The sequence below is a fragment of the Heterodontus francisci genome, chromosome 4, assembly GCF_036365525.1.
Source record: "Heterodontus francisci isolate sHetFra1 chromosome 4, sHetFra1.hap1, whole genome shotgun sequence".
NCBI classification, from domain to species: domain Eukaryota; kingdom Metazoa; phylum Chordata; class Chondrichthyes; order Heterodontiformes; family Heterodontidae; genus Heterodontus; species Heterodontus francisci.
In genome coordinates this window covers 95,856,112-95,865,447 of record NC_090374.1, presented here as the reverse complement: position 1 = coordinate 95,865,447, position 9,336 = coordinate 95,856,112, and positions in this window count along the sequence as shown.

Here is a 9,336-nt window from a genome sequence, read left to right as displayed (position 1 = left end):
GGGGGCAGTCACGAGGCCTCACCGCTGCCGGTAATATTGGGCCAGGCCCTGCCAGCGTCGGGGTGCATGGCGGGCCTCATCCAGGGCCATCTTCAGGCCCCCCCCACCACGGATCCCAATGTCAAGGGCTCCTTAAAATCCAGCCCACTATTTTTGTCAAATGGCCTTTACATTAACCTACAACTTTTAATAATTTGGCAATCAAGCAGAATTATTCCATAGCCTGGAACTCCTGCTCGTTCTTGTAGTCAAAGTCACTGCGGTTGGGTCAGAATCTATTTCTTCTGGGTTTCCACTCCTTGGAAGAGACTATGGCAAATTTCGATTTGGAGGGAGGCTGCTTCTTCAATATGAATTTGGGGACATGTCTCAGAAGGGGAATACATGAAAATTCTGCCAGTTATGGCCAGCAGTACATATACCTTCAGGAAGCAAATACAGGTGTCCAACAAGATCATACCTGTGCTCAGCAGTAAGGAAACAATGAAGGAGGTATTCAGCAATGTGTGCATTCTTCAGCATGATCAGCTTTTGCTCCTCTCTTAGAGCAACAAAGTGCTTCTCCAAGATTCTGACTCTTCTGCTGAACACCCTGTAGCTCCAGAACTGGTATGGGGTTGCCCATCTCTGATATGGTAATCATGCTGTCTCTGTGATTGGGATGGGGTCATGCTACAGACAGACTGGTGAGCAAAAGTTCCATCTTACTGTACTTCTGATAGCTCAGTTCTTCCCTCCCAGATTTTTATCTACAAATTACTATGACAATTGAGAATGTTGATCTTTGCTATTGGGCAGTGGTTGAAGTGTCTTGGCAAGGGGTCAGCACATCAATATTTTTCTTGCCAATAAAGCATGATCAAAACTACCTTTTCCATTTCTTAATAAATTTTATGAATAACATGATTAATATTGTGCCTTTAGTGTAGAAAAATGTCTTCAGAATCTTCATAGAGTTGTGTGGAAAAAACAGACAGCGTCAAAATGAGGAAGCAGATATTAGGAGGGTAGCCAAAATCTTTATCGAAGGAAGTTGTTGTAAGGAAAGTCCTGAAGGAGAAGCAAGAGCTTTGAGCAGGCAATTCCAGAGAGTAAATACCAGTCAATGGTGGGGCACAAGAGTGGAAATGTAATTTTAGGAGAAGGGAATTAAATCGTTAATGAGGGATGAGGCCATGGTTGGATTTAAATATAAGGATGACAATCTTAAAATTAACTAACTCTACTTCTGTATTCATAAACGTAAATATTACATACATGAAATCACTTGCCTATATGAATAACTAACTAGTTCTTAAGGTTCCTCTGAACTTCTGGAAGATGTTTTTGACTTCTGCCTTTGGATTGATAGTGATTCGACTGACACTTGTCAAAAAACACACACCCATATATTATTTACATTTTTAATATACTGACCAATCAGAGTGGTACACTTTGTAACAGAGACTTTCTTTCTCAGTGACCAATATCTCATACAGGCCCATATTAAGCACATTTTTGAATAATCTCTTAATTTACTGTTCGCAAATTGGCTACCGCGTTTCCTATATTACAACTGTTACGATCGTCCAATTCACGGTTTACATTTTTTTTAGAGGTCACTTTTAGTTTTGGGGAAATTAAATTGGTAAATGTAAGGTAATTGAAATTCTGGAATTCATGAGGTTGTTGGACCACCCAAGATCTATACACATCAAAGATCTTCTCATGTGTACTAAAGGGTCAGAGTTAGAGAGGTGAGAGCCATTAAGTAGCAAGTAGGCCCATTTAGTTGGGGAACTGAAGTAAGACTGAAGAGAATTGCCCTGTCTTTGTTAGCAGGATAAATTATTCATGTGGGTATCCAGAATCAAAGAGATGTTTTGGAGTTAGAGTTAATTAGTTTAAATTTCTATCTGGGATATCCCATATGTACCATTTTGCTATGGAGATTGATGATGTAAGGAGATGCCTTTTGGTTAGGTGTCTTATCTCTGTGATTTCTCACAGAAAGTCAGTTGGCTTTGAAAGCAACTAGGGTGAGGCAGAGAGAGAGAGAGAAAACTGCCAGAAGTTGGCTTTGGGAAGCAGCTGGACTCAGTAACAAAGGGTTATCAGGAGCCAAGGATGCTTTCTGATTCAAAGTCACTGCGCAAGAGATGCAAGTGAGGCCCATGCTCAGGTTGGGGAAATCCAGATTTGTGAGGTGTTGAAGAAGAGCTGGAAGGTTCGCCTACCTGGTTGCTAGAGGGAGAATTCGTAAGAAATCTCATACCACAGAAGATAATTGGGAAACTAAGGAGAAACAGAGTGAATTCCTGAGAGCTGTGGCATGCTTTGGATTGGTCCCAGGAGAAGTGAACGAACCTTCAAGATCCTGTAAAGTATACAGTGGAAGTAAAGTCAAACAGGGAGTGTATTGTACTGTGAAATTTTAAGTTTAAATATAAGCGATTACAAAATATAGTGTTAAGTTAGTAGTGCTTGCTTTGTTTAACTCTTGTAAGGTAAAGCTTTTTGTTTAAAACATGAAATCTTATGGTGTATTTCTTTCAGTAATAACTGGGAGTTCGAATTTCTTTTAAAAAAAGTTACTGGTCTTTAGCAAGATTGTAACACAACAGTGACACAAGAAGTATTTCATTGGCTGTGAAGTGCTTGTGACATCTACGGTTGTAGAATTGCTATATTGATCCAAATCTTTCTTTAACTGTTCAGAGAAAATGGCCAATTGACCCATTAACTGCAAAACTGTATATTTTGCTGGGCTGTAAATACTTGTGCTGGTATGAATGCCTCAGATAAGAAATGGTTACCCTAAGAGTGTTCAGACGTCTTTCATTTTGCTGCCATAATCATAAAGCGGTTACAGACCAAGTTAAGGGATACTCACTGTAGTGGTCAACAGAACATAATCCTTTATTCCTCTTTGATAACTTGGGGTGTTTATGGCTCCAGTCACTAAACAGAAAAAGGGATGTTATTTGGGAATGATTTTTTTTCTCATAGTGCGCAATATAACCTTCAAGAATGCACGGTTCTGAGCATTAATCCTTTCTGTTCTTCCAGAGTTCAGTGGAAATGCTGAAAGCTCCACCTCTGAGCATCTTTAGGACATTTCTCCTACAATTTGCAGGTCACTTCAACACCTTTGGCCATATATGGGTGAGTGCACTGAATAAAGGCTGAGACAGTGAGAAGTGGTGGGATTGCAGCAGGAAGTGAGGATGTGCCAGAGCAGATCCCTGAGCAATGTTATGCCCTGCCCACCCAGATCCACCAAAAAAACTGGCAGGTGTTTGGCACAAAGCAAAGACAGAATGCTGCCAGCCTGCTCACTTCCAAGTATGAAAGAATGATTCCAAAATAATCTATGAACATTCTTTCTAGGAAACACGGTTGGAAACTCTTGCAAGGAAGGGCAGTTGGAAATGTTCCAGATTGACACAGGCCTGAAACATTAACTTTGCTTCTCTCTCCACAGATGCTGCCAGACCTGCTGAGTATTCTAGCACTTTCTGTTTTTATTTCAGATTTCCAGCATCCGCAGTATTTTGCTTTTAGTTAAATAATATTGTTAGGTGTGGCAGTACCCTTGATATATCCAAGAGAAGAAAGACAGATTAGGCAAGAGAATCACAGTGAACATTAATTCCAGTATAATAGAGTGGATTAGTTTTAGTTCTCAGAATTGTGAGCTGTCTGTCTTACATAAAGCTGAGTTAGCACTTAAATGATGAAAATTGCACTAGGTCTGGCACGGCCCACAAACAAATGATCAATTCTGTTAACTATGTTGCATTGGTAATGGATTGGGACACTTGCGTTTAATTGAAACTTAAAGCTAGATGTTTTAGCATACTTCTAACGTTAACACTGAGCCTCTGGGTATGACATGGGTTGAGGTTTGTTTTGAAAGAAAGTTTCAGGTAATATCAAATATCTGCCATCCCAGAGCCTCTGCAGCCAGTGATGCATAGTCATTATGATGTAAGTGCACCTCGAGATGTAAATATGGATGGGAGGGGAGAACAGTATGCCTCTGGTGCAGCCTAACCTGCTTGTCGTCCATACATTGCTCTTCCTCTTTCATTCGGCAAAAACATAAGTAAAGAGGAATCATATTCAGAAATGCAGTACCTCAACAAGATGCACAATGCATCCTGACCAATTAAGTGGAAACAGGCAAGAAACAAAAAAAAGTAAATATTCATAAATAGCCTCAAAATGCTACTACCAATCTTACTGTTGGAGCTCAGCATACCTGATTGAAAGGCAGAAAAGGCTTGCGGGGCTGAATGACATAGTCCTTTTCCTATGATCTAATTGAGATTTGGCATGCACTTGATGGGCCGAATGGTCTTCTTCTGTGCTGTGATGAATCTATGACTAAAGATTGCCATAGGATAGATACAAAGGAACTAATTCGTCTTGTGGAAGAATCCAAATCAAGAGGGCATAAACTTAATATTGGAGCTCGGCCTTCTTATTTATTCGTTCAAGAAATGTGACAATTGTTAGCAAGGCCAGCATTGTTGCCCATCCCTAATTGCCCTTGAGAAGATGATGGTGAGCTGCCTTCATGAACCGCTGCAGTCCATGTGGTGTAGGTACACCCACAGTGCTGCTCGGAAGGGAGTTGCAAAATTTTGATCCAGCGACCGTGAAGGAATGGCGATATGGTTCCAAGTCAGGATGGTGTGTGGCTTGGAGGAGAACTTGCAGATGCTGGTGTTCCTATATGTCTGCTGCCCTTGTTCTTCTAGGTGGTAGAGGTTGCAGGTTTGGAAGGTGTTGTCAAAGGAGTGAAATCAAGAAGAACTTTTTTGCACAAAGGGCGGTGGAATTTTTTTAAAAATTCATTCGTGGGATGTGGGCGTCGCTGACTAGGCCAACATTTATTGCCCATCCCTAATTGCTCTTGAGAAGGTGGTGGTCATGAGCTGCCTTCTTGAACCGCTGCAGTCCGTATGGGGTAGGTACACCCACAGTGCTGTTAGGAAGGGAGTTCTAGGATTTTGACCCAGCGACAGTGAAGGAACGGAGATATAGTTCCAAGTCAGGATGGTGTGTGGCTTAGAGGGGAACTTGCAGGTGGTGGTGTTCCCATGCATTTGCTGCCCTTGTTCTTCTAGGTGGTAGAGATCGTGGGTTTGGAAGGTGCTGTATAAGGAGCTTAGGTGTGTTGCAGCAGTGCATCTTGTCGATGGTACACACTGCTGCCACTGTGTGTCGGTGGTGGAGGGAGTGAATGTTTATGGATAGGGTGCCAATCTAGCGGGCTGCTTTGTTCTGGATGGTGTCGAGCTTCTTGAGTGTTGGTGGAGCTGCACCCATCCAGGCAAGTGGAGTGTATTCCAACACACTCCTGACTTGTGCCTTGTAGATGGTGGACAGGCTTTGAGGAGTCAGGAGGTGAGTTACTTGCTGCAGGATTCCTGGCCTCTGACCTGCTCTTGTAACAATGGTATTTATATGGCTACTCCAGTTCAGTTTCTGGTCAATGGTAACCCCCAGAATGTTGATAGTTGATAATTCAGCGATGGTAATGCCATTGAATGTCAAAGGGAGGTGGTTAGATTCTCTCTTGTTGGAGATGGTCACTGTCTGGCACTTGTGTGGTGCAAATGTCACTTGCCACATATCAACCCAAGCCTGGATATTGTCCAAGTCTTGCTGCATTTCTACATAGACTGCTTCAGTATTTGAGGAGTCACGAATGGTGCTGAACATTGTGCAATCATCAGCGAACATCCCCACTTCTGACCTTATGATTGAAGGAAGGTCATTGATGAAGCAGCTGAAGATGTTTGGGCCTAGGATACTACCCTGAGGAACTCCTGCACTGATGTCCTGGAGCTGAGATGATTGACCTCCAACAACTACAACCATCTTCCTTTGTGCTAGGTATGACTTCAACCAGCGGAGAGTTTTCCCCCTGATTCCCATTGACACCAGTTTTGCTAGGGCTCCTTGATGCCATACTCAGTCAAATGCTGCCTTGATGTCAAGGGCAGTCACTCTCACCTCACGTCTTGAGTTCAACTGTTTTGCCCATGTTTGAACAAGGCTTTAATGAGGTCAGGAGCTAAGTGGCCCTGGAGGAACCCAAACTGAGCATCACTGAGCAGGTTATTGCTAAGCAAGTGCCGCTTGATAGCACTGTCGATGACACTGTCCATCACTTTACTGATGATTGAGAGTAGACTGATGGGGCGGTAATTGGCTGGGTTGGACTTGTCCTGCTTTTTGTGTACAGGATATACCTGGGTAATTTTCCACATTGCCGGGCAGATGTCAGTGTTGTAGCTGTACTAGAACAGCTTGGCTAGGGGCGCGGCAAGTTCTGGAGCACAGGTCTTCAGTACTATTGCCGGAATATTGTCAGGGCCCATTGCCTTTGCCCAATCCAGTGCCTTCAGTCATTTCTTGATAAAATGCTGAGTGAATCGAATTGGCTGAAATCTGTCAGCTGTGATGCGGAGGACCTCAGGAGGAGGCTGAGATGGACCATCAACTCAATACTTCTGGCTGAAGATTGTTGCAAATGCTTCAACATTATCTTTTGCACTGATGTGCTGGGCTCCCCCTATCATTGAGGATGGGGATATTTGTGGGGCTACCTCCTCCAGTTAGTTATTTAATTGTCCACCACCATTCGCGGCTGGACATGGCAGGACTGCAGAGCTTAGATCTGATCCGTTGCTTATGGGATCGCTTAGCTCTGTCTATCGCATGCTGCTTCCGCAGTTTGGCATGCAAGTAGTCCTGGGTTGTAGCTTCACCAGGTTGACACCTCATTTTAAGGTATGTCTGGTGCTGCTCCTGGCATACCCTCCTGCACTCTTCATTGAACCAGAGTTGGTCTCCCAGCTTGATAGTAATGGTAGAGTGGGGGATATGCCATGCCATGAGGTTACAGATTGTGGTTGAGTACAATTCTGCTGCTGCTGCTGATGGCCCACAGTGCCTCATGCATGCCCAATTTTGCATTGCTAGATCTGTTGGAAATCTATCCCATTTAGCACGGTGCCACACAACACGATGGAGGGTATCCTCAATGTGAAGATGGGGCTTCATCTCCACAAGGACTGTGCAGTGGTCACTCCTACCAATACAGTCATGGACAGATGCATCTGCGGCAGGCAGATTCTCAGGACGAGGTCAAATATGTTTTTCCCTCTTGTTGCTTCCCTCACCACCTGCCACCTGCCTACTAATCTGGAACTGTTTCATAGAATCATAGAATCGTGACAGTATAGAAGGGGGCCATTCAGCCCATTGGGTCTTACCAGCTCTCTGCAAGAGCAACTCAGCCTTTCCTACTCCCCTGCCTTTTCCCCATCGCCTTGCAAACCTTTTCTCTTCAGATAATCATCCAATTCTCTTTTGAAAGCCACGATTGAATCTGCCTCCACCATACTCTCAGGCAGTGTATTCCAGATCCAAACCATTCTCTTGGTAATAAAGTTTTACCTCATGTCACCTTTGGTTCTTTTGCCATTCACCTTAAGTAGGTGTCCTCTGGTTCTCGACCTTCTGACATTGGGAACAGTTTCTCCCTATCTACTCTATCCAGATGCCTCACGATTTTGAACACCTCATCAAATCCCCTCACAACCTTCTCTTCTCTAGGGAAAACAGCTCCACTTCTCCAATCTAGCCATGTAACTGAACTCCCTCATCCCTGGAACCATTTTTGTAAATCATTTCTGCATCCTCTCTAATGCTTTCACATCCTTCCGAAAGTATGATGCCCAGAACTGGACACAATTCTTCAGTTGAACAGGTTTAACATAACTTCCTTGTTCTTGTACTCTATGCCCCTATTTATAAATCCCAGGATCCCGCATGCCTATTGACCACTTTCTCAATCTGCCCTGCCACCTTCACACATTTGTGCACATATACCCCCAGGGGCTTCTGCTCTTGCACCCCCTTTAGAATTGTAATCTTTATTTTGTATTGTCTCTGCTTATTCTTCCTACCAAAATGTATCACTTCACACTTTTGCCCAAAAGGCTGTGGACACCAAGTCAATCTGGATCTACTTTACGGTTCCTTATTCTAGCTAAGATAGCTTCCTCTTTTATTCTAATCCTCCTAATTATCCTGTTTACAGTACAACCCATGACTAGTCATTGGACATCGTTTACAGGAGTGTAGACTGATGGTGGTTTTCTAGAGCAGTTTGTTGAGGAACCGACCAGAGAACAGGCTATTTTGATCTGGTATTATGTAATGAGAAAGAGTTAATTGATAATCTTGTTGTAAAAGAACTTTTAGGGATGAGTGACCATAATGTATGATAGAATTTTACATTATGTTTGAAAGTGAGGTAGTTCAATCTCAAGCCAAGGTGTTAAATTTAAACAAAGGAAATTATGAAGGTACGAGGGGCAAATTGGCTGAAGTGGATTGGGAAAATACATTAAAAGGTATGACAGTACATAGCCAATGGATAGTCTTTAAAAAATTATTACATACTTTACAGCAACTATACATTCTTTCAAGGCACAAAAGCCCCAAAAGAAAAGGCTAACAAAGGAAGTTAAGGATTGTATAAGATTAAAAGAAAAGGCCTATAAAGTTATCAGAAATAGTGGTAAACCTGAGCATTAGGAGGATTTTTAGAATACAGCCAAGGAGGACCAAGAAACTGATAAAGAAAGGGAGAATAGAATATGAATGTAAACTAGCAAAATACATAAAAACAGACTGAAAAAAGCGTCTATAGGTACGTAAAAAGGAAACATTTGGCTTAGACAAATGTGGGTCCATTACAGACAGAGTCAGGAGAATTCATAATGGGATTAGAGAAATGGCAGAAAAGCTAAATGATTACTTTGTGCCTGTCTTCACTGAGGAAGATACAAGAAATCTCCCAGAATTAGAGATCCAAGGGACTCAGGAAAATGAAGAATTGAAGGAAATTAGTATTAGTATGAAGGTTGTATTGGAGAAATTAATGGAGCTGAGGATTGATAAGTCCCCGGGATCTGATATTCTACATCTCAGATTGTTGAAAGAGGTATCTATGGATATAGTGGATGCACTGGTGATCATCTTCCAAAATTCTATAGATTCTGGAGTGGTTCCTGCAGATTGGAAGGTATCAAATGCCATCCCACTATTTAAGAAAGGAGGAAGGGAGAAAACAGGGAACTACAGACCCGTTAGCCTTACATCAGTCATAGGGAAAATGCTAGAATCTGTTCTAAAGGATGTGATAAATGGACACTTGGATGATAATGACCTGATTGGGCATAGTCAACATGAATTTATGAATGGGAAATCATGTTTGACGAACTTGTTGGAGTTTTTTGAGGATGTTACCAACAGAATTGATAAAGGGGA